The sequence below is a fragment of the Schistocerca nitens genome, chromosome 2 (assembly GCF_023898315.1).
Source record: "Schistocerca nitens isolate TAMUIC-IGC-003100 chromosome 2, iqSchNite1.1, whole genome shotgun sequence".
Lineage (NCBI taxonomy): Eukaryota > Metazoa > Arthropoda > Insecta > Orthoptera > Acrididae > Schistocerca > Schistocerca nitens.
This window is the reverse complement of record NC_064615.1, coordinates 669,427,955-669,451,036: the sequence shown is the minus strand read 5'-3', so window position 1 is coordinate 669,451,036 and position 23,082 is coordinate 669,427,955. Positions and strand designations below refer to the sequence as shown.

The following is a 23,082-nucleotide window of genomic DNA, read 5'->3' as shown; positions in this document are numbered from 1 at the left end:
AGTATAAGAGCGTAAGTGGCAAGGACAAAGCAATGATGACTTAAGGTCATATATAGAGGTCAATGCAGTGTAGCGCAAGCAGGCGTCAAGGCGAGAATAAAATGACGATGAAACCGCCGGCAAAACAAAGTAGCTAGTTTGTAATTGGAGCGCGTACGCAGACGTACGGCGCAACGGGAAATTCATTTCTATGTTAAGGAACAAGGAGTTGTTTGCTAGATTTCTTCTTCTATGTACTATTATATCTATGTCTTTCTTCTGAATTTGTGTAAATATCCTAACCCGCCTGAACCCGTCCCGTAGACTTGACGTCACAGATTGAGAAATGCGGTTGACGTGGAAGACTGGTTTGGCATACGATTTTCAAAAGGAAACGCGTGAACGAAATCGGGAAAAGCTAGTTTTGAAATGTTTTTATTTTTTCCTTTTAAAGTCAATCCGAGACGGAAACCGAGATCGCGATAAGGAATTTGAATATTTTCTTGAATGGTGTTCTGTTCTCATGTGAGAGGGCGATCAAATGTGACTGATTGATCCTCACATCTAGTAAAAAGAGAATTTTTGTTGAAATGACAGTGATAACTTTAATGAATCTAATAAATAGAAAGAACGATTGAAATGAATTAAAATAATAATAATTGCTAACAGAACGGAGAAACTAATGTATTGTGACTGAACTAAAAGCATAATTAGTCTTAGAGAAATATGATGAACAATGTAAAGCGAAATGTTAAAGATAGTTACCAACAAAGTAACAGAAATTGAAATGGACATGATAAACGAAGCTCTCAATTAGCAAGCTTCAAAGTGAGACAAACTATTTGATTATAAACTGTAAAAAATTGTGTACATAGTAGTGTATAAGTGAAGGCTTAAAATGGTGTGGAAGTCTGCCACAGAGACGAAGCAATGCATCGTTGTTGTAAGTAAGTGATAATTTCATTCACGATGAAGATTAAAAGTGTTAAACGTGCAGATAGGCCGACGGACAATGATAGTCCGGTTGTGTAACCGAAGGCGGTGATGTGATTACGTGCAGTGCATCGGAAATCAAGTGTGTTAGCTGCTTTGCAAAGTGCGAGCGCTAGCCTACCTTAAAATCTTCAAAATCGGCTGGAAAATGTGGAGACAGGGATGGTTTCAATGGAGTCTCTGTCCCTGGTAATCCTCGTCCCTCCGCACCAGCTCAGCAAACCACAACACCATCGACGCAACGTGTTCACTGAACCGTGCACGGAAAAGCTGAAGTACCGCATGGAGGCTGGTGAGCGCCTCGAAGTTGCGATTCAGCTCTAACAATCAGCCTGTGTCAACGTCCTTCGACGCAACAAACGCGATAAATTTAAAGTGATGTACTTGCACAGCACTCCCGCTGCAGTTCGACGAAACGGACTTTCCATGAAAGCCGCTCCCAAAATAAAAGACTCTTATATGAGTTCACAACTATGCTAATGTTATAGCCCGTGAATGAAATGCGAACAGCCAAACCACACGCGAATTGTGACAAAGTCAAATTCCTATGAATCCCAAGTCCTAAAATTAGATTTAAGCTTAGTTCTTAGACTAATGGGTATTTATATTTTTTGTTACATGTAACGTGTGTACGTAACGTGCGAGTGAGACTCGCCCGCCAGAGCTGATGAAAAGTTTTCTACTCGGAGACCGCAAAGTAGCGATCCAACTTCTCAAGGCATATGCTTCACCTGGAGAAGAATCAAATTTTAACTTTCCTGTCAATACACAAACAATGAAAGCGTAAACATTATAACAACTAGTGAGCAATGGAAAATGGACACGTGTGAGAAATTCCATGTGTGAGAACTATATGTGTATAAAAATGGACACGTGTGAGAAATTCCATGTGTGAGAATTGTGCGAGAATTATGTGTGTATAAAAAGATGAATCCTATGTGTTTTCTTTCAGGAGCAAAGAGCCTATGAGCTCTGGACAATAACTTGAGGCCACAAAGATGGTCGGTATGAACTCTGTAAAAAAAAAAAGGACTGTAATGAGTATAATGTATAATGTCCATTGTAAACTTCGTAGATTTACTGTCTTAGTTTTTAAATTTTTTTGTGTATCTTTACCCTAAGAACTGACTTTGTCTATGAATGAGAGATCACCATATTTGTGTAATCCTAATAATCAAATGACAGGAATACTGTGTTTGATCACTGTAAATCTGTAAAGTACTCAATCCCATAATGTTAACGGCGACATGTGAATCTTGGTAATCTCCTTGATTTCCAAGATTCCCATGGAAGGCAATGTAACATTATGTGATTGCCTTATCATTTTAAATCATTCACTAATCGAGCAGTCGCTCGGCGACAGCTACAGTTAGCAAATAATGTTGCGAAAATGTAAAAGGTGAACGACCTGTGATGTAACTTGTTTATTGTCGAAGCGCCGTCAGAGATGCTGTGAGTTATTGACTTTGAAAACCGCGGCGCGAAAAACGGACAGAAGAAGAACATTTTTACACATTTTGTTTAGATGTACGAGATATTCTCGATGAACAGTTACTCATTCTTCTGTTGTCTCCTGTAACTTGTGTCGGACGCGCATGTCTTGCCGCCGTATTATTATTGTCAAAATTAATATTGTTCTAGTGTAAAGTAAATGTGTAATACTAAAAGTGCCTAGCAGTAGATTTATTGTGCGACGTGTATGTGAAAACGTCAAAAGGAATTGTTTTCATTAAGAGAAGTGCCAGTCAAAACGGCATCCATGTTAATTTTTTCATTGCAGTGTAAGTTCGTCTATTAATTGCCATAAATTCAGAGTTAAATGGAACTGGTGTATGGACTATTCATTTACTATAGAATCTATGTCTCACTTCTTCATGAAATTATTTAATTTTCTATATGTTTCTGCCAAATAGAGAGTTCATAGTCACGAATTCTTTCGTCGAGTTCGGACGGAGGTTGCATGCGGCGAAATATTTTCTCCGCGCCATATTCTACTGGTAAATGCATGATAAACTACGGTCCCTTAGGAAATTCATGTTGAGCTATCCAAAATAATTATATTTTGAATAGGCATTTACTCTCCTCTGCAATGCAACTTCCGACTGATCAGACGATCCAACAAGAAACAGCCGCAGAAGGTCGGCGTTCGCAAATACGTTTCCACCGCTGATTATAGCTATATGTTACAGCACAAAAGTAACATATTGTTATAATTAGAGACTACGAACGGGGACATTTATAACTGTATGTTTATGTATATACATCACGTAAACATATCGTTATAACGTTCCACTGTTGCTACTGAGTAGCGTTTCGCATGTAGAAGGCGGGATCCGAAATGGATGCCTTACGTAAAATTCTTCGACGAGGATGGGATTCGAACCCACGCGTGCAGAGCACATTGGATTAGCAGTCCAACGCCTTAACCACTCGGCCACCTCGTCTGATGCTTCGGAATCTGAGTCCATCGCTAGACCTTTCGGAAAGAAGTCGTTTGTCGATTCGAAAACGCATCGTACTGTGGCTGGTGTTAACGCTGTAATGCCCTGCTGCAGTCCCACTCGTGAATCATTTAATGATGGCATCCGTCCACGTCGGTATCCGATCGGGGGAAAGTAGGCGGCCCACTTACTTACTGCAGAAATAAGCACCGAATCGTCGTGTAGCGTTGTCTAATGCAAATGAGAAATGTCCTGTGCATTCAGTATAACAATTACTGCAACGACGCGATTATCTTGATTCGCAACATTTATTTGTCACCTCTGTTGACCTCATCGCTGACGTTGCTTTCAAGTTTCTTACGAAGAGCAAACCACGTTCTTCCTAGCCGATTTGTGAGAGCAGAAGCTCCTGCAGTTGGCGATGGAGCCTGGCCCTATCAGATCGCTTCCGTATATGGCGGCCGAACGGAAAGCAAACTGTCGAAAGGCGACAGTTGTGCTACAGTTGGGGGTATTATAGGCTCGATACGTTAAAATGACTGCGAGAAGTAAGCACTTAAATATGAATTAGAACGCACCCTTCCCAAACACCAGCAAGGTGCCAAACTTCGTTTCCTTTATAGGTCTTGAGATGATGTTTGATTCGAAAAGGCGTGCGCAATCGAATGTTGTTTCCTTCCATCTGGTAGGCGGTTTAGTTTCATATTTCTTGCTGATGTTATCTGCCACCTACACGTTCCACTGTTGCTACTGAGTAGCGTTTCGCATGTAGAAGGCGGGATCCGAAATGGATGCCTTACGTAAAATTCTTCGACGAGGATGGGATTCGAACCCACGCGTGCAGAGCACATTGGATTAGCAGTCCAACGCCTTAACCACTCGGCCACCTCGTCTGATGCTTCGGAATCTGAGTCCATCGCTAGACCTTTCGGAAAGAAGTCGTTTGTCGATTCGAAAACGCATCGTACTGTGGCTGGTGTTAACGCTGTAATGCCCTGCTGCAGTCCCACTCGTGAATCATTTAATGATGGCATCCGTCCACGTCGGTATCCGATCGGGGGAAAGTAGGCGGCCCACTTACTTACTGCAGAAATAAGCACCGAATCGTCGTGTAGCGTTGTCTAATGCAAATGAGAAATGTCCTGTGCATTCAGTATAACAATTACTGCAACGACGCGATTATCTTGATTCGCAACATTTATTTGTCACCTCTGTTGACCTCATCGCTGACGTTGCTTTCAAGTTTCTTACGAAGAGCAAACCACGTTCTTCCTAGCCGATTTGTGAGAGCAGAAGCTCCTGCAGTTGGCGATGGAGCCTGGCCCTATCAGATCGCTTCCGTATATGGCGGCCGAACGGAAAGCAAACTGTCGAAAGGCGACACTTGTGCTACAGTTGGGGGTATTATAGGCTCGATACGTTAAAATGACTGCGAGAAGTAAGCACTTAAATATGAATTAGAACGCACCCTTCCCAAACACCAGCAAGGTGCCAAACTTCGTTTCCTTTATAGGTCTTGAGATGATGTTTGATTCGAAAAGGCGTGCGCAATCGAATGTTGTTTCCTTCCATCTGGTAGGCGGTTTAGTTTCATATTTCTTGCTGATGTTATCTGCCACCTACACGTTCCACTGTTGCTACTGAGTAGCGTTTCGCATGTAGAAGGCGGGATCCGAAATGGATGCCTTACGTAAAATTCTTCGACGAGGATGGGATTCGAACCCACGCGTGCAGAGCACATTGGATTAGCAGTCCAACGCCTTAACCACTCGGCCACCTCGTCTGATGCTTCGGAATCTGAGTCCATCGCTAGACCTTTCGGAAAGAAGTCGTTTGTCGATTCGAAAACGCATCGTACTGTGGCTGGTGTTAACGCTGTAATGCCCTGCTGCAGTCCCACTCGTGAATCATTTAATGATGGCATCCGTCCACGTCGGTATCCGATCGGGGGAAAGTAGGCGGCCCACTTACTTACTGCAGAAATAAGCACCGAATCGTCGTGTAGCGTTGTCTAATGCAAATGAGAAATGTCCTGTGCATTCAGTATAACAATTACTGCAACGACGCGATTATCTTGATTCGCAACATTTATTTGTCACCTCTGTTGACCTCATCGCTGACGTTGCTTTCAAGTTTCTTACGAAGAGCAAACCACGTTCTTCCTAGCCGATTTGTGAGAGCAGAAGCTCCTGCAGTTGGCGATGGAGCCTGGCCCTATCAGATCGCTTCCGTATATGGCGGCCGAACGGAAAGCAAACTGTCGAAAGGCGACACTTGTGCTACAGTTGGGGGTATTATAGGCTCGATACGTTAAAATGACTGCGAGAAGTAAGCACTTAAATATGAATTAGAACGCACCCTTCCCAAACACCAGCAAGGTGCCAAACTTCGTTTCCTTTATAGGTCTTGAGATGATGTTTGATTCGAAAAGGCGTGCGCAATCGAATGTTGTTTCCTTCCATCTGGTAGGCGGTTTAGTTTCATATTTCTTGCTGATGTTATCTGCCACCTACACGTTCCACTGTTGCTACTGAGTAGCGTTTCGCATGTAGAAGGCGGGATCCGAAATGGATGCCTTACGTAAAATTCTTCGACGAGGATGGGATTCGAACCCACGCGTGCAGAGCACATTGGATTAGCAGTCCAACGCCTTAACCACTCGGCCACCTCGTCTGATGCTTCGGAATCTGAGTCCATCGCTAGACCTTTCGGAAAGAAGTCGTTTGTCGATTCGAAAACGCATCGTACTGTGGCTGGTGTTAACGCTGTAATGCCCTGCTGCAGTCCCACTCGTGAATCATTTAATGATGGCATCCGTCCACGTCGGTATCCGATCGGGGGAAAGTAGGCGGCCCACTTACTTACTGCAGAAATAAGCACCGAATCGTCGTGTAGCGTTGTCTAATGCAAATGAGAAATGTCCTGTGCATTCAGTATAACAATTACTGCAACGACGCGATTATCTTGATTCGCAACATTTATTTGTCACCTCTGTTGACCTCATCGCTGACGTTGCTTTCAAGTTTCTTACGAAGAGCAAACCACGTTCTTCCTAGCCGATTTGTGAGAGCAGAAGCTCCTGCAGTTGGCGATGGAGCCTGGCCCTATCAGATCGCTTCCGTATATGGCGGCCGAACGGAAAGCAAACTGTCGAAAGGCGACACTTGTGCTACAGTTGGGGGTATTATAGGCTCGATACGTTAAAATGACTGCGAGAAGTAAGCACTTAAATATGAATTAGAACGCACCCTTCCCAAACACCAGCAAGGTGCCAAACTTCGTTTCCTTTATAGGTCTTGAGATGATGTTTGATTCGAAAAGGCGTGCGCAATCGAATGTTGTTTCCTTCCATCTGGTAGGCGGTTTAGTTTCATATTTCTTGCTGATGTTATCTGCCACCTACACGTTCCACTGTTGCTACTGAGTAGCGTTTCGCATGTAGAAGGCGGGATCCGAAATGGATGCCTTACGTAAAATTCTTCGACGAGGATGGGATTCGAACCCACGCGTGCAGAGCACATTGGATGAGCAGTCCAACGCCTTAACCACTCGGCCACCTCGTCTGATGCTTCGGAATCTGAGTCCATCGCTAGACCTTTCGGAAAGAAGTCGTTTGTCGATTCGAAAACGCATCGTACTGTGGCTGGTGTTAACGCTGTAATGCCCTGCTGCAGTCCCACTCGTGAATCATTTAATGATGGCATCCGTCCACGTCGGTATCCGATCGGGGGAAAGTAGGCGGCCCACTTACTTACTGCAGAAATAAGCACCGAATCGTCGTGTAGCGTTGTCTAATGCAAATGAGAAATGTCCTGTGCATTCAGTATAACAATTACTGCAACGACGCGATTATCTTGATTCGCAACATTTATTTGTCACCTCTGTTGACCTCATCGCTGACGTTGCTTTCAAGTTTCTTACGAAGAGCAAACCACGTTCTTCCTAGCCGATTTGTGAGAGCAGAAGCTCCTGCAGTTGGCGATGGAGCCTGGCCCTATCAGATCGCTTCCGTATATGGCGGCCGAACGGAAAGCAAACTGTCGAAAGGCGACACTTGTGCTACAGTTGGGGGTATTATAGGCTCGATACGTTAAAATGACTGCGAGAAGTAAGCACTTAAATATGAATTAGAACGCACCCTTCCCAAACACCAGCAAGGTGCCAAACTTCGTTTCCTTTATAGGTCTTGAGATGATGTTTGATTCGAAAAGGCGTGCGCAATCGAATGTTGTTTCCTTCCATCTGGTAGGCGGTTTAGTTTCATATTTCTTGCTGATGTTATCTGCCACCTACACGTTCCACTGTTGCTACTGAGTAGCGTTTCGCATGTAGAAGGCGGGATCCGAAATGGATGCCTTACGTAAAATTCTTCGACGAGGATGGGATTCGAACCCACGCGTGCAGAGCACATTGGATTAGCAGTCCAACGCCTTAACCACTCGGCCACCTCGTCTGATGCTTCGGAATCTGAGTCCATCGCTAGACCTTTCGGAAAGAAGTCGTTTGTCGATTCGAAAACGCATCGTACTGTGGCTGGTGTTAACGCTGTAATGCCCTGCTGCAGTCCCACTCGTGAATCATTTAATGATGGCATCCGTCCACGTCGGTATCCGATCGGGGGAAAGTAGGCGGCCCACTTACTTACTGCAGAAATAAGCACCGAATCGTCGTGTAGCGTTGTCTAATGCAAATGAGAAATGTCCTGTGCATTCAGTATAACAATTACTGCAACGACGCGATTATCTTGATTCGCAACATTTATTTGTCACCTCTGTTGACCTCATCGCTGACGTTGCTTTCAAGTTTCTTACGAAGAGCAAACCACGTTCTTCCTAGCCGATTTGTGAGAGCAGAAGCTCCTGCAGTTGGCGATGGAGCCTGGCCCTATCAGATCGCTTCCGTATATGGCGGCCGAACGGAAAGCAAACTGTCGAAAGGCGACACTTGTGCTACAGTTGGGGGTATTATAGGCTCGATACGTTAAAATGACTGCGAGAAGTAAGCACTTAAATATGAATTAGAACGCACCCTTCCCAAACACCAGCAAGGTGCCAAACTTCGTTTCCTTTATAGGTCTTGAGATGATGTTTGATTCGAAAAGGCGTGCGCAATCGAATGTTGTTTCCTTCCATCTGGTAGGCGGTTTAGTTTCATATTTCTTGCTGATGTTATCTGCCACCTACACGTTCCACTGTTGCTACTGAGTAGCGTTTCGCATGTAGAAGGCGGGATCCGAAATGGATGCCTTACGTAAAATTCTTCGACGAGGATGGGATTCGAACCCACGCGTGCAGAGCACATTGGATTAGCAGTCCAACGCCTTAACCACTCGGCCACCTCGTCTGATGCTTCGGAATCTGAGTCCATCGCTAGACCTCTCGGAAAGAAGTCGTTTGTCGATTCGAAAACGCATCGTACTGTGGCTGGTGTTAACGCTGTAATGCCCTGCTGCAGTCCCACTCGTGAATCATTTAATGATGGCATCCGTCCACGTCGGTATCCGATCGGGGGAAAGTAGGCGGCCCACTTACTTACTGCAGAAATAAGCACCGAATCGTCGTGTAGCGTTGTCTAATGCAAATGAGAAATGTCCTGTGCATTCAGTATAACAATTACTGCAACGACGCGATTATCTTGATTCGCAACATTTATTTGTCACCTCTGTTGACCTCATCGCTGACGTTGCTTTCAAGTTTCTTACGAAGAGCAAACCACGTTCTTCCTAGCCGATTTGTGAGAGCAGAAGCTCCTGCAGTTGGCGATGGAGCCTGGCCCTATCAGATCGCTTCCGTATATGGCGGCCGAACGGAAAGCAGACTGTCGAAAGGCGACAGTTGTGCTACAGTTGGGGGTATTATAGGCTCGATACGTTAAAATGACTGCGAGAAGTAAGCACTTAAATATGAATTAGAACGCACCCTTCCCAAACACCAGCAAGGTGCCAAACTTCGTTTCCTTTATAGGTCTTGAGATGATGTTTGATTCGAAAAGGCGTGCGCAATCGAATGTTGTTTCCTTCCATCTGGTAGGCGGTTTAGTTTCATATTTCTTGCTGATGTTATCTGCCACCTACACGTTCCACTGTTGCTACTGAGTAGCGTTTCGCATGTAGAAGGCGGGATCCGAAATGGATGCCTTACGTAAAATTCTTCGACGAGGATGGGATTCGAACCCACGCGTGCAGAGCACATTGGATGAGCAGTCCAACGCCTTAACCACTCGGCCACCTCGTCTGATGCTTCGGAATCTGAGTCCATCGCTAGACCTTTCGGAAAGAAGTCGTTTGTCGATTCGAAAACGCATCGTACTGTGGCTGGTGTTAACGCTGTAATGCCCTGCTGCAGTCCCACTCGTGAATCATTTAATGATGGCATCCGTCCACGTCGGTATCCGATCGGGGGAAAGTAGGCGGCCCACTTACTTACTGCAGAAATAAGCACCGAATCGTCGTGTAGCGTTGTCTAATGCAAATGAGAAATGTCCTGTGCATTCAGTATAACAATTACTGCAACGACGCGATTATCTTGATTCGCAACATTTATTTGTCACCTCTGTTGACCTCATCGCTGACGTTGCTTTCAAGTTTCTTACGAAGAGCAAACCACGTTCTTCCTAGCCGATTTGTGAGAGCAGAAGCTCCTGCAGTTGGCGATGGAGCCCGGCCCTATCAGATCGCTTCCGTATATGGCGGCCGAACGGAAAGCAAACTGTCGAAAGGCGACAGTTGTGCTACAGTTGGGGGTATTATAGGCTCGATACGTTAAAATGACTGCGAGAAGTAAGCACTTAAATATGAATTAGAACGCACCCTTCCCAAACACCAGCAAGGTGCCAAACTTCGTTTCCTTTATAGGTCTTGAGATGATGTTTGATTCGAAAAGGCGTGCGCAATCGAATGTTGTTTCCTTCCATCTGGTAGGCGGTTTAGTTTCATATTTCTTGCTGATGTTATCTGCCACCTACACGTTCCACTGTTGCTACTGAGTAGCGTTTCGCATGTAGAAGGCGGGATCCGAAATGGATGCCTTACGTAAAATTCTTCGACGAGGATGGGATTCGAACCCACGCGTGCAGAGCACATTGGATGAGCAGTCCAACGCCTTAACCACTCGGCCACCTCGTCTGATGCTTCGGAATCTGAGTCCATCGCTAGACCTTTCGGAAAGAAGTCGTTTGTCGATTCGAAAACGCATCGTACTGTGGCTGGTGTTAACGCTGTAATGCCCTGCTGCAGTCCCACTCGTGAATCATTTAATGATGGCATCCGTCCACGTCGGTATCCGATCGGGGGAAAGTAGGCGGCCCACTTACTTACTGCAGAAATAAGCACCGAATCGTCGTGTAGCGTTGTCTAATGCAAATGAGAAATGTCCTGTGCATTCAGTATAACAATTACTGCAACGACGCGATTATCTTGATTCGCAACATTTATTTGTCACCTCTGTTGACCTCATCGCTGACGTTGCTTTCAAGTTTCTTACGAAGAGCAAACCACGTTCTTCCTAGCCGATTTGTGAGAGCAGAAGCTCCTGCAGTTGGCGATGGAGCCTGGCCCTATCAGATCGCTTCCGTATATGGCGGCCGAACGGAAAGCAAACTGTCGAAAGGCGACACTTGTGCTACAGTTGGGGGTATTATAGGCTCGATACGTTAAAATGACTGCGAGAAGTAAGCACTTAAATATGAATTAGAACGCACCCTTCCCAAACACCAGCAAGGTGCCAAACTTCGTTTCCTTTATAGGTCTTGAGATGATGTTTGATTCGAAAAGGCGTGCGCAATCGAATGTTGTTTCCTTCCATCTGGTAGGCGGTTTAGTTTCATATTTCTTGCTGATGTTATCTGCCACCTACACGTTCCACTGTTGCTACTGAGTAGCGTTTCGCATGTAGAAGGCGGGATCCGAAATGGATGCCTTACGTAAAATTCTTCGACGAGGATGGGATTCGAACCCACGCGTGCAGAGCACATTGGATTAGCAGTCCAACGCCTTAACCACTCGGCCACCTCGTCTGATGCTTCGGAATCTGAGTCCATCGCTAGACCTTTCGGAAAGAAGTCGTTTGTCGATTCGAAAACGCATCGTACTGTGGCTGGTGTTAACGCTGTAATGCCCTGCTGCAGTCCCACTCGTGAATCATTTAATGATGGCATCCGTCCACGTCGGTATCCGATCGGGGGAAAGTAGGCGGCCCACTTACTTACTGCAGAAATAAGCACCGAATCGTCGTGTAGCGTTGTCTAATGCAAATGAGAAATGTCCTGTGCATTCAGTATAACAATTACTGCAACGACGCGATTATCTTGATTCGCAACATTTATTTGTCACCTCTGTTGACCTCATCGCTGACGTTGCTTTCAAGTTTCTTACGAAGAGCAAACCACGTTCTTCCTAGCCGATTTGTGAGAGCAGAAGCTCCTGCAGTTGGCGATGGAGCCTGGCCCTATCAGATCGCTTCCGTATATGGCGGCCGAACGGAAAGCAAACTGTCGAAAGGCGACACTTGTGCTACAGTTGGGGGTATTATAGGCTCGATACGTTAAAATGACTGCGAGAAGTAAGCACTTAAATATGAATTAGAACGCACCCTTCCCAAACACCAGCAAGGTGCCAAACTTCGTTTCCTTTATAGGTCTTGAGATGATGTTTGATTCGAAAAGGCGTGCGCAATCGAATGTTGTTTCCTTCCATCTGGTAGGCGGTTTAGTTTCATATTTCTTGCTGATGTTATCTGCCACCTACACGTTCCACTGTTGCTACTGAGTAGCGTTTCGCATGTAGAAGGCGGGATCCGAAATGGATGCCTTACGTAAAATTCTTCGACGAGGATGGGATTCGAACCCACGCGTGCAGAGCACATTGGATTAGCAGTCCAACGCCTTAACCACTCGGCCACCTCGTCTGATGCTTCGGAATCTGAGTCCATCGCTAGACCTCTCGGAAAGAAGTCGTTTGTCGATTCGAAAACGCATCGTACTGTGGCTGGTGTTAACGCTGTAATGCCCTGCTGCAGTCCCACTCGTGAATCATTTAATGATGGCATCCGTCCACGTCGGTATCCGATCGGGGGAAAGTAGGCGGCCCACTTACTTACTGCAGAAATAAGCACCGAATCGTCGTGTAGCGTTGTCTAATGCAAATGAGAAATGTCCTGTGCATTCAGTATAACAATTACTGCAACGACGCGATTATCTTGATTCGCAACATTTATTTGTCACCTCTGTTGACCTCATCGCTGACGTTGCTTTCAAGTTTCTTACGAAGAGCAAACCACGTTCTTCCTAGCCGATTTGTGAGAGCAGAAGCTCCTGCAGTTGGCGATGGAGCCTGGCCCTATCAGATCGCTTCCGTATATGGCGGCCGAACGGAAAGCAGACTGTCGAAAGGCGACAGTTGTGCTACAGTTGGGGGTATTATAGGCTCGATACGTTAAAATGACTGCGAGAAGTAAGCACTTAAATATGAATTAGAACGCACCCTTCCCAAACACCAGCAAGGTGCCAAACTTCGTTTCCTTTATAGGTCTTGAGATGATGTTTGATTCGAAAAGGCGTGCGCAATCGAATGTTGTTTCCTTCCATCTGGTAGGCGGTTTAGTTTCATATTTCTTGCTGATGTTATCTGCCACCTACACGTTCCACTGTTGCTACTGAGTAGCGTTTCGCATGTAGAAGGCGGGATCCGAAATGGATGCCTTACGTAAAATTCTTCGACGAGGATGGGATTCGAACCCACGCGTGCAGAGCACATTGGATGAGCAGTCCAACGCCTTAACCACTCGGCCACCTCGTCTGATGCTTCGGAATCTGAGTCCATCGCTAGACCTTTCGGAAAGAAGTCGTTTGTCGATTCGAAAACGCATCGTACTGTGGCTGGTGTTAACGCTGTAATGCCCTGCTGCAGTCCCACTCGTGAATCATTTAATGATGGCATCCGTCCACGTCGGTATCCGATCGGGGGAAAGTAGGCGGCCCACTTACTTACTGCAGAAATAAGCACCGAATCGTCGTGTAGCGTTGTCTAATGCAAATGAGAAATGTCCTGTGCATTCAGTATAACAATTACTGCAACGACGCGATTATCTTGATTCGCAACATTTATTTGTCACCTCTGTTGACCTCATCGCTGACGTTGCTTTCAAGTTTCTTACGAAGAGCAAACCACGTTCTTCCTAGCCGATTTGTGAGAGCAGAAGCTCCTGCAGTTGGCGATGGAGCCCGGCCCTATCAGATCGCTTCCGTATATGGCGGCCGAACGGAAAGCAAACTGTCGAAAGGCGACAGTTGTGCTACAGTTGGGGGTATTATAGGCTCGATACGTTAAAATGACTGCGAGAAGTAAGCACTTAAATATGAATTAGAACGCACCCTTCCCAAACACCAGCAAGGTGCCAAACTTCGTTTCCTTTATAGGTCTTGAGATGATGTTTGATTCGAAAAGGCGTGCGCAATCGAATGTTGTTTCCTTCCATCTGGTAGGCGGTTTAGTTTCATATTTCTTGCTGATGTTATCTGCCACCTACACGTTCCACTGTTGCTACTGAGTAGCGTTTCGCATGTAGAAGGCGGGATCCGAAATGGATGCCTTACGTAAAATTCTTCGACGAGGATGGGATTCGAACCCACGCGTGCAGAGCACATTGGATGAGCAGTCCAACGCCTTAACCACTCGGCCACCTCGTCTGATGCTTCGGAATCTGAGTCCATCGCTAGACCTTTCGGAAAGAAGTCGTTTGTCGATTCGAAAACGCATCGTACTGTGGCTGGTGTTAACGCTGTAATGCCCTGCTGCAGTCCCACTCGTGAATCATTTAATGATGGCATCCGTCCACGTCGGTATCCGATCGGGGGAAAGTAGGCGGCCCACTTACTTACTGCAGAAATAAGCACCGAATCGTCGTGTAGCGTTGTCTAATGCAAATGAGAAATGTCCTGTGCATTCAGTATAACAATTACTGCAACGACGCGATTATCTTGATTCGCAACATTTATTTGTCACCTCTGTTGACCTCATCGCTGACGTTGCTTTCAAGTTTCTTACGAAGAGCAAACCACGTTCTTCCTAGCCGATTTGTGAGAGCAGAAGCTCCTGCAGTTGGCGATGGAGCCCGGCCCTATCAGATCGCTTCCGTATATGGCGGCCGAACGGAAAGCAAACTGTCGAAAGGCGACAGTTGTGCTACAGTTGGGGGTATTATAGGCTCGATACGTTAAAATGACTGCGAGAAGTAAGCACTTAAATATGAATTAGAACGCACCCTTCCCAAACACCAGCAAGGTGCCAAACTTCGTTTCCTTTATAGGTCTTGAGATGATGTTTGATTCGAAAAGGCGTGCGCAATCGAATGTTGTTTCCTTCCATCTGGTAGGCGGTTTAGTTTCATATTTCTTGCTGATGTTATCTGCCACCTACACGTTCCACTGTTGCTACTGAGTAGCGTTTCGCATGTAGAAGGCGGGATCCGAAATGGATGCCTTACGTAAAATTCTTCGACGAGGATGGGATTCGAACCCACGCGTGCAGAGCACATTGGATTAGCAGTCCAACGCCTTAACCACTCGGCCACCTCGTCTGATGCTTCGGAATCTGAGTCCATCGCTAGACCTTTCGGAAAGAAGTCGTTTGTCGATTCGAAAACGCATCGTACTGTGGCTGGTGTTAACGCTGTAATGCCCTGCTGCAGTCCCACTCGTGAATCATTTAATGATGGCATCCGTCCACGTCGGTATCCGATCGGGGGAAAGTAGGCGGCCCACTTACTTACTGCAGAAATAAGCACCGAATCGTCGTGTAGCGTTGTCTAATGCAAATGAGAAATGTCCTGTGCATTCAGTATAACAATTACTGCAACGACGCGATTATCTTGATTCGCAACATTTATTTGTCACCTCTGTTGACCTCATCGCTGACGTTGCTTTCAAGTTTCTTACGAAGAGCAAACCACGTTCTTCCTAGCCGATTTGTGAGAGCAGAAGCTCCTGCAGTTGGCGATGGAGCCTGGCCCTATCAGATCGCTTCCGTATATGGCGGCCGAACGGAAAGCAAACTGTCGAAAGGCGACACTTGTGCTACAGTTGGGGGTATTATAGGCTCGATACGTTAAAATGACTGCGAGAAGTAAGCACTTAAATATGAATTAGAACGCACCCTTCCCAAACACCAGCAAGGTGCCAAACTTCGTTTCCTTTATAGGTCTTGAGATGATGTTTGATTCGAAAAGGCGTGCGCAATCGAATGTTGTTTCCTTCCATCTGGTAGGCGGTTTAGTTTCATATTTCTTGCTGATGTTATCTGCCACCTACACGTTCCACTGTTGCTACTGAGTAGCGTTTCGCATGTAGAAGGCGGGATCCGAAATGGATGCCTTACGTAAAATTCTTCGACGAGGATGGGATTCGAACCCACGCGTGCAGAGCACATTGGATTAGCAGTCCAACGCCTTAACCACTCGGCCACCTCGTCTGATGCTTCGGAATCTGAGTCCATCGCTAGACCTTTCGGAAAGAAGTCGTTTGTCGATTCGAAAACGCATCGTACTGTGGCTGGTGTTAACGCTGTAATGCCCTGCTGCAGTCCCACTCGTGAATCATTTAATGATGGCATCCGTCCACGTCGGTATCCGATCGGGGGAAAGTAGGCGGCCCACTTACTTACTGCAGAAATAAGCACCGAATCGTCGTGTAGCGTTGTCTAATGCAAATGAGAAATGTCCTGTGCATTCAGTATAACAATTACTGCAACGACGCGATTATCTTGATTCGCAACATTTATTTGTCACCTCTGTTGACCTCATCGCTGACGTTGCTTTCAAGTTTCTTACGAAGAGCAAACCACGTTCTTCCTAGCCGATTTGTGAGAGCAGAAGCTCCTGCAGTTGGCGATGGAGCCTGGCCCTATCAGATCGCTTCCGTATATGGCGGCCGAACGGAAAGCAAACTGTCGAAAGGCGACACTTGTGCTACAGTTGGGGGTATTATAGGCTCGATACGTTAAAATGACTGCGAGAAGTAAGCACTTAAATATGAATTAGAACGCACCCTTCCCAAACACCAGCAAGGTGCCAAACTTCGTTTCCTTTATAGGTCTTGAGATGATGTTTGATTCGAAAAGGCGTGCGCAATCGAATGTTGTTTCCTTCCATCTGGTAGGCGGTTTAGTTTCATATTTCTTGCTGATGTTATCTGCCACCTACACGTTCCACTGTTGCTACTGAGTAGCGTTTCGCATGTAGAAGGCGGGATCCGAAATGGATGCCTTACGTAAAATTCTTCGACGAGGATGGGATTCGAACCCACGCGTGCAGAGCACATTGGATTAGCAGTCCAACGCCTTAACCACTCGGCCACCTCGTCTGATGCTTCGGAATCTGAGTCCATCGCTAGACCTCTCGGAAAGAAGTCGTTTGTCGATTCGAAAACGCATCGTACTGTGGCTGGTGTTAACGCTGTAATGCCCTGCTGCAGTCCCACTCGTGAATCATTTAATGATGGCATCCGTCCACGTCGGTATCCGATCGGGGGAAAGTAGGCGGCCCACTTACTTACTGCAGAAATAAGCACCGAATCGTCGTGTAGCGTTGTCTAATGCAAATGAGAAATGTCCTGTGCATTCAGTATAACAATTACTGCAACGACGCGATTATCTTGATTCGCAACATTTATTTGTCACCTCTGTTGACCTCATCGCTGACGTTGCTTTCAAGTTTCTTACGAAGAGCAAACCACGTTCTTCCTAGCCGATTTGTGAGAGCAGAAGCTCCTGCAGTTGGCGATGGAGCCTGGCCCTATCAGATCGCTTCCGTATATGGCGGCCGAACGGAAAGCAGACTGTCGAAAGGCGACAGTTGTGCTACAGTTGGGGGTATTATAGGCTCGATACGTTAAAATGACTGCGAGAAGTAAGCACTTAAATATGAATTAGAACGCACCCTTCCCAAACACCAGCAAGGTGCCAAACTTCGTTTCCTTTATAGGTCTTGAGATGATGTTTGATTCGAAAAGGCGTGCGCAATCGAATGTTGTTTCCTTCCATCTGGTAGGCGGTTTAGTTTCATATTTCTTGCTGATGTTATCTGCCACCTACACGTTCCACTGTTGCTACTGAGTAGCGTTTCGCATGTAGAAGGCGGGATCCGAAATGGATGCCTTACGTAAAATTCTTCGACGAGGATGGGATTCGAACCCACGCGTGCAGAGCACATTGGATGAGCAGTCCAACGCCTTAACCACTCGGCCACCTCGTCTGATGCTTCGGAATCTGAGTCCATCGCTAGACCTTTCGGAAAGAAGTCGTTTGTCGATTCGAAAACGCATCGTACTGTGGCTGGTGTTAACGCTGTAATGCCCTGCTGCAGTCCCACTCGTGAATCATTTAATGATGGCATCCGTCCACGTCGGTATCCGATCGGGGGAAAGTAGGCGGCCCACTTACTTACTGCAGAAATAAGCACCGAATCGTCGTGTAGCGTTGTCTAATGCAAATGAGAAATGTCCTGTGCATTCAGTATAACAATTACTGCAACGACGCGATTATCTTGATTCGCAACATTTATTTGTCACCTCTGTTGACCTCATCGCTGACGTTGCTTTCAAGTTTCTTACGAAGAGCAAACCACGTTCTTCCTAGCCGATTTGTGAGAGCAGAAGCTCCTGCAGTTGGCGATGGAGCCCGGCCCTATCAGATCGCTTCCGTATATGGCGGCCGAACGGAAAGCAAACTGTCGAAAGGCGACAGTTGTGCTACAGTTGGGGGTATTATAGGCTCGATACGTTAAAATGACTGCGAGAAGTAAGCACTTAAATATGAATTAGAACGCACCCTTCCCAAACACCAGCAAGGTGCCAAACTTCGTTTCCTTTATAGGTCTTGAGATGATGTTTGATTCGAAAAGGCGTGCGCAATCGAATGTTGTTTCCTTCCATCTGGTAGGCGGTTTAGTTTCATATTTCTTGCTGATGTTATCTGCCACCTACACGTTCCACTGTTGCTACTGAGTAGCGTTTCGCATGTAGAAGGCGGGATCCGAAATGGATGCCTTACGTAAAATTCTTCGACGAGGATGGGATTCGAACCCACGCGTGCAGAGCACATTGGATGAGCAGTCCAACGCCTTAACCACTCGGCCACCTCGTCTGATGCTTCGGAATCTGAGTCCATCGCTAGACCTTTCGGAAAGAAGTCGTTTGTCGATTCGAAAACGCATCGTACTGTGGCTGGTGTTAACGCTGTAATGCCCTGCTGCAGTCCCACTCGTGAATCATTTAATGATGGCATCCGTCCACGTCGGTATCCGATCGGGGGAAAGTAGGCGGCCCACTTACTTACTGCAGAAATAAGCACCGAATCGTCGTGTAGCGTTGTCTAATGCAAATGAGAAATGTCCTGTGCATTCAGTATAACAATTACTGCAACGACGCGATTATCTTGATTCGCAACATTTATTTGTCACCTCTGTTGACCTCATCGCTGACGTTGCTTTCAAGTTTCTTACGAAGAGCAAACCACGTTCTTCCTAGCCGATTTGTGAGAGCAGAAGCTCCTGCAGTTGGCGATGGAGCCCGGCCCTATCAGATCGCTTCCGTATATGGCGGCCGAACGGAAAGCAAACTGTCGAAAGGCGACAGTTGTGCTACAGTTGGGGGTATTATAGGCTCGATACGTTAAAATGACTGCGAGAAGTAAGCACTTAAATATGAATTAGAACGCACCCTTCCCAAACACCAGCAAGGTGCCAAACTTCGTTTCCTTTATAGGTCTTGAGATGATGTTTGATTCGAAAAGGCGTGCGCAATCGAATGTTGTTTCCTTCCATCTGGTAGGCGGTTTAGTTTCATATTTCTTGCTGATGTTATCTGCCACCTACACGTTCCACTGTTGCTACTGAGTAGCGTTTCGCATGTAGAAGGCGGGATCCGAAATGGATGCCTTACGTAAAATTCTTCGACGAGGATGGGATTCGAACCCACGCGTGCAGAGCACATTAGATGAGCAGTCCAACGCCTTAACCACTCGGCCACCTCGTCTGATGCTTCGGAATCTGAGTCCATCGCTAGACCTTTCGGAAAGAAGTCGTTTGTCGATTCGAAAACGCATCGTACTGTGGCTGGTGTTAACGCTGTAATGCCCTGCTGCAGTCCCACTCGTGAATCATTTAATGATGGCATCCGTCCACGTCGGTATCCGATCGGGGGAAAGTAGGCGGCCCACTTACTTACTGCAGAAATAAGCACCGAATCGTCGTGTAGCGTTGTCTAATGCAAATGAGAAATGTCCTGTGCATTCAGTATAACAATTACTGCAACGACGCGATTATCTTGATTCGCAACATTTATTTGTCACCTCTGTTGACCTCATCGCTGACGTTGCTTTCAAGTTTCTTACGAAGAGCAAACCACGTTCTTCCTAGCCGATTTGTGAGAGCAGAAGCTCCTGCAGTTGGCGATGGAGCCTGGCCCTATCAGATCGCTTCCGTATATGGCGGCCGAACGGAAAGCAAACTGTCGAAAGGCGACACTTGTGCTACAGTTGGGGGTATTATAGGCTCGATACGTTAAAATGACTGCGAGAAGTAAGCACTTAAATATGAATTAGAACGCACCCTTCCCAAACACCAGCAAGGTGCCAAACTTCGTTTCCTTTATAGGTCTTGAGATGATGTTTGATTCGAAAAGGCGTGCGCAATCGAATGTTGTTTCCTTCCATCTGGTAGGCGGTTTAGTTTCATATTTCTTGCTGATGTTATCTGCCACCTACACGTTCCACTGTTGCTACTGAGTAGCGTTTCGCATGTAGAAGGCGGGATCCGAAATGGATGCCTTACGTAAAATTCTTCGACGAGGATGGGATTCGAACCCACGCGTGCAGAGCACATTGGATTAGCAGTCCAACGCCTTAACCACTCGGCCACCTCGTCTGATGCTTCGGAATCTGAGTCCATCGCTAGACCTTTCGGAAAGAAGTCGTTTGTCGATTCGAAAACGCATCGTACTGTGGCTGGTGTTAACGCTGTAATGCCCTGCTGCAGTCCCACTCGTGAATCATTTAATGATGGCATCCGTCCACGTCGGTATCCGATCGGGGGAAAGTAGGCGGCCCACTTACTTACTGCAGAAATAAGCACCGAATCGTCGTGTAGCGTTGTCTAATGCAAATGAGAAATGTCCTGTGCATTCAGTATAACAATTACTGCAACGACGCGATTATCTTGATTCGCAACATTTATTTGTCACCTCTGTTGACCTCATCGCTGACGTTGCTTTCAAGTTTCTTACGAAGAGCAAACCACGTTCTTCCTAGCCGATTTGTGAGAGCAGAAGCTCCTGCAGTTGGCGATGGAGCCTGGCCCTATCAGATCGCTTCCGTATATGGCGGCCGAACGGAAAGCAAACTGTCGAAAGGCGACACTTGTGCTACAGTTGGGGGTATTATAGGCTCGATACGTTAAAATGACTGCGAGAAGTAAGCACTTAAATATGAATTAGAACGCACCCTTCCCAAACACCAGCAAGGTGCCAAACTTCGTTTCCTTTATAGGTCTTGAGATGATGTTTGATTCGAAAAGGCGTGCGCAATCGAATGTTGTTTCCTTCCATCTGGTAGGCGGTTTAGTTTCATATTTCTTGCTGATGTTATCTGCCACCTACACGTTCCACTGTTGCTACTGAGTAGCGTTTCGCATGTAGAAGGCGGGATCCGAAATGGATGCCTTACGTAAAATTCTTCGACGAGGATGGGATTCGAACCCACGCGTGCAGAGCACATTGGATTAGCAGTCCAACGCCTTAACCACTCGGCCACCTCGTCTGATGCTTCGGAATCTGAGTCCATCGCTAGACCTTTCGGAAAGAAGTCGTTTGTCGATTCGAAAACGCATCGTACTGTGGCTGGTGTTAACGCTGTAATGCCCTGCTGCAGTCCCACTCGTGAATCATTTAATGATGGCATCCGTCCACGTCGGTATCCGATCGGGGGAAAGTAGGCGGCCCACTTACTTACTGCAGAAATAAGCACCGAATCGTCGTGTAGTGTTGTCTAATGCAAATGAGAAATGTCCTGTGCATTCAGTATAACAATTACTGCAACGACGCGATTATCTTGATTCGCAACATTTATTTGTCACCTCTGTTGACCTCATCGCTGACGTTGCTTTCAAGTTTCTTACGAAGAGCAAACCACGTTCTTCCTAGCCGATTTGTGAGAGCAGAAGCTCCTGCAGTTGGCGATGGAGCCTGGCCCTATCAGATCGCTTCCGTATATGGCGGCCGAACGGAAAGCAGACTGTCGAAAGGCGACAGTTGTGCTACAGTTGGGGGTATTATAGGCTCGATACGTTAAAATGACTGCGAGAAGTAAGCACTTAAATATGAATTAGAACGCACCCTTCCCAAACACCAGCAAGGTGCCAAACTTCGTTTCCTTTATAGGTCTTGAGATGATGTTTGATTCGAAAAGGCGTGCGCAATCGAATGTTGTTTCCTTCCATCTGGTAGGCGGTTTAGTTTCATATTTCTTGCTGATGTTATCTGCCACCTACACGTTCCACTGTTGCTACTGAGTAGCGTTTCGCATGTAGAAGGCGGGATCCGAAATGGATGCCTTACGTAAAATTCTTCGACGAGGATGGGATTCGAACCCACGCGTGCAGAGCACACTGGATGAGCAGTCCAACGCCTTAACCACTCGGCCACCTCGTCTGATGCTTCGGAATCTGAGTCCATCGCTAGACCTTTCGGAAAGAAGTCGTTTGTCGATTCGAAAACGCATCGTACTGTGGCTGGTGTTAACGCTGTAATGCCCTGCTGCAGTCCCACTCGTGAATCATTTAATGATGGCATCCGTCCACGTCGGTATCCGATCGGGGGAAAGTAGGCGGCCCACTTACTTACTGCAGAAATAAGCACCGAATCGTCGTGTAGCGTTGTCTAATGCAAATGAGAAATGTCCTGTGCATTCAGTATAACAATTACTGCAACGACGCGATTATCTTGATTCGCAACATTTATTTGTCACCTCTGTTGACCTCATCGCTGACGTTGCTTTCAAGTTTCTTACGAAGAGCAAACCACGTTCTTCCTAGCCGATTTGTGAGAGCAGAAGCTCCTGCAGTTGGCGATGGAGCCTGGCCCTATCAGATCGCTTCCGTATATGGCGGCCGAACGGAAAGCAAACTGTCGAAAGGCGACACTTGTGCTACAGTTGGGGGTATTATAGGCTCGATACGTTAAAATGACTGCGAGAAGTAAGCACTTAAATATGAATTAGAACGCACCCTTCCCAAACACCAGCAAGGTGCCAAACTTCGTTTCCTTTATAGGTCTTGAGATGATGTTTGATTCGAAAAGGCGTGCGCAATCGAATGTTGTTTCCTTCCATCTGGTAGGCGGTTTAGTTTCATATTTCTTGCTGATGTTATCTGCCACCTACACGTTCCACTGTTGCTACTGAGTAGCGTTTCGCATGTAGAAGGCGGGATCCGAAATGGATGCCTTACGTAAAATTCTTCGACGAGGATGGGATTCGAACCCACGCGTGCAGAGCACATTGGATTAGCAGTCCAACGCCTTAACCACTCGGCCACCTCGTCTGATGCTTCGGAATCTGAGTCCATCGCTAGACCTTTCGGAAAGAAGTCGTTTGTCGATTCGAAAACGCATCGTACTGTGGCTGGTG

At 46.5% G+C, this 23,082-nt stretch overlaps 23 non-coding genes across 23 annotated transcripts; all 23 read right to left on the bottom strand.

The window, feature by feature from the left end:
* Window positions 1–3,334: 3,334 nt before the first annotated feature.
* Window positions 3,335–3,416, bottom strand: Trnas-gcu (transfer RNA serine (anticodon GCU)). Its single transcript has one exon. It is a non-coding gene; the product is annotated as a tRNA-Ser (tRNA).
* An 808-nt stretch (window positions 3,417–4,224) lies between these two features.
* On the bottom strand, window positions 4,225–4,306 carry Trnas-gcu (transfer RNA serine (anticodon GCU)). Its single transcript has one exon. It is a non-coding gene; the product is annotated as a tRNA-Ser (tRNA).
* An 808-nt stretch (window positions 4,307–5,114) lies between these two features.
* Trnas-gcu (transfer RNA serine (anticodon GCU)) lies at window positions 5,115–5,196 on the bottom strand. Its single transcript has one exon. It is a non-coding gene; the product is annotated as a tRNA-Ser (tRNA).
* An 808-nt stretch (window positions 5,197–6,004) lies between these two features.
* On the bottom strand, window positions 6,005–6,086 carry Trnas-gcu (transfer RNA serine (anticodon GCU)). The gene has a single exon. It is a non-coding gene; the product is annotated as a tRNA-Ser (tRNA).
* Window positions 6,087–6,894: 808 nt separating this feature from the next.
* On the bottom strand, window positions 6,895–6,976 carry Trnas-gcu (transfer RNA serine (anticodon GCU)). Its single transcript has one exon. It is a non-coding gene; the product is annotated as a tRNA-Ser (tRNA).
* Window positions 6,977–7,784: 808 nt separating this feature from the next.
* Window positions 7,785–7,866, bottom strand: Trnas-gcu (transfer RNA serine (anticodon GCU)). Its single transcript has one exon. It is a non-coding gene; the product is annotated as a tRNA-Ser (tRNA).
* Window positions 7,867–8,674: 808 nt separating this feature from the next.
* Trnas-gcu (transfer RNA serine (anticodon GCU)) lies at window positions 8,675–8,756 on the bottom strand. The gene has a single exon. It is a non-coding gene; the product is annotated as a tRNA-Ser (tRNA).
* Window positions 8,757–9,564: 808 nt separating this feature from the next.
* Window positions 9,565–9,646, bottom strand: Trnas-gcu (transfer RNA serine (anticodon GCU)). The gene has a single exon. It is a non-coding gene; the product is annotated as a tRNA-Ser (tRNA).
* An 808-nt stretch (window positions 9,647–10,454) lies between these two features.
* On the bottom strand, window positions 10,455–10,536 carry Trnas-gcu (transfer RNA serine (anticodon GCU)). The gene has a single exon. It is a non-coding gene; the product is annotated as a tRNA-Ser (tRNA).
* An 808-nt stretch (window positions 10,537–11,344) lies between these two features.
* Window positions 11,345–11,426, bottom strand: Trnas-gcu (transfer RNA serine (anticodon GCU)). Its single transcript has one exon. It is a non-coding gene; the product is annotated as a tRNA-Ser (tRNA).
* An 808-nt stretch (window positions 11,427–12,234) lies between these two features.
* Window positions 12,235–12,316, bottom strand: Trnas-gcu (transfer RNA serine (anticodon GCU)). Its single transcript has one exon. It is a non-coding gene; the product is annotated as a tRNA-Ser (tRNA).
* Window positions 12,317–13,124: 808 nt separating this feature from the next.
* Window positions 13,125–13,206, bottom strand: Trnas-gcu (transfer RNA serine (anticodon GCU)). Its single transcript has one exon. It is a non-coding gene; the product is annotated as a tRNA-Ser (tRNA).
* An 808-nt stretch (window positions 13,207–14,014) lies between these two features.
* Trnas-gcu (transfer RNA serine (anticodon GCU)) lies at window positions 14,015–14,096 on the bottom strand. The gene has a single exon. It is a non-coding gene; the product is annotated as a tRNA-Ser (tRNA).
* Window positions 14,097–14,904: 808 nt separating this feature from the next.
* On the bottom strand, window positions 14,905–14,986 carry Trnas-gcu (transfer RNA serine (anticodon GCU)). Its single transcript has one exon. It is a non-coding gene; the product is annotated as a tRNA-Ser (tRNA).
* An 808-nt stretch (window positions 14,987–15,794) lies between these two features.
* Window positions 15,795–15,876, bottom strand: Trnas-gcu (transfer RNA serine (anticodon GCU)). The gene has a single exon. It is a non-coding gene; the product is annotated as a tRNA-Ser (tRNA).
* An 808-nt stretch (window positions 15,877–16,684) lies between these two features.
* Trnas-gcu (transfer RNA serine (anticodon GCU)) lies at window positions 16,685–16,766 on the bottom strand. Its single transcript has one exon. It is a non-coding gene; the product is annotated as a tRNA-Ser (tRNA).
* An 808-nt stretch (window positions 16,767–17,574) lies between these two features.
* On the bottom strand, window positions 17,575–17,656 carry Trnas-gcu (transfer RNA serine (anticodon GCU)). The gene has a single exon. It is a non-coding gene; the product is annotated as a tRNA-Ser (tRNA).
* An 808-nt stretch (window positions 17,657–18,464) lies between these two features.
* Trnas-gcu (transfer RNA serine (anticodon GCU)) lies at window positions 18,465–18,546 on the bottom strand. Its single transcript has one exon. It is a non-coding gene; the product is annotated as a tRNA-Ser (tRNA).
* Window positions 18,547–19,354: 808 nt separating this feature from the next.
* Trnas-gcu (transfer RNA serine (anticodon GCU)) lies at window positions 19,355–19,436 on the bottom strand. Its single transcript has one exon. It is a non-coding gene; the product is annotated as a tRNA-Ser (tRNA).
* An 808-nt stretch (window positions 19,437–20,244) lies between these two features.
* On the bottom strand, window positions 20,245–20,326 carry Trnas-gcu (transfer RNA serine (anticodon GCU)). The gene has a single exon. It is a non-coding gene; the product is annotated as a tRNA-Ser (tRNA).
* Window positions 20,327–21,134: 808 nt separating this feature from the next.
* Window positions 21,135–21,216, bottom strand: Trnas-gcu (transfer RNA serine (anticodon GCU)). The gene has a single exon. It is a non-coding gene; the product is annotated as a tRNA-Ser (tRNA).
* Window positions 21,217–22,024: 808 nt separating this feature from the next.
* Window positions 22,025–22,106, bottom strand: Trnas-gcu (transfer RNA serine (anticodon GCU)). The gene has a single exon. It is a non-coding gene; the product is annotated as a tRNA-Ser (tRNA).
* An 808-nt stretch (window positions 22,107–22,914) lies between these two features.
* On the bottom strand, window positions 22,915–22,996 carry Trnas-gcu (transfer RNA serine (anticodon GCU)). The gene has a single exon. It is a non-coding gene; the product is annotated as a tRNA-Ser (tRNA).
* Between the last annotated feature and the right edge of the window lie 86 nt (window positions 22,997–23,082).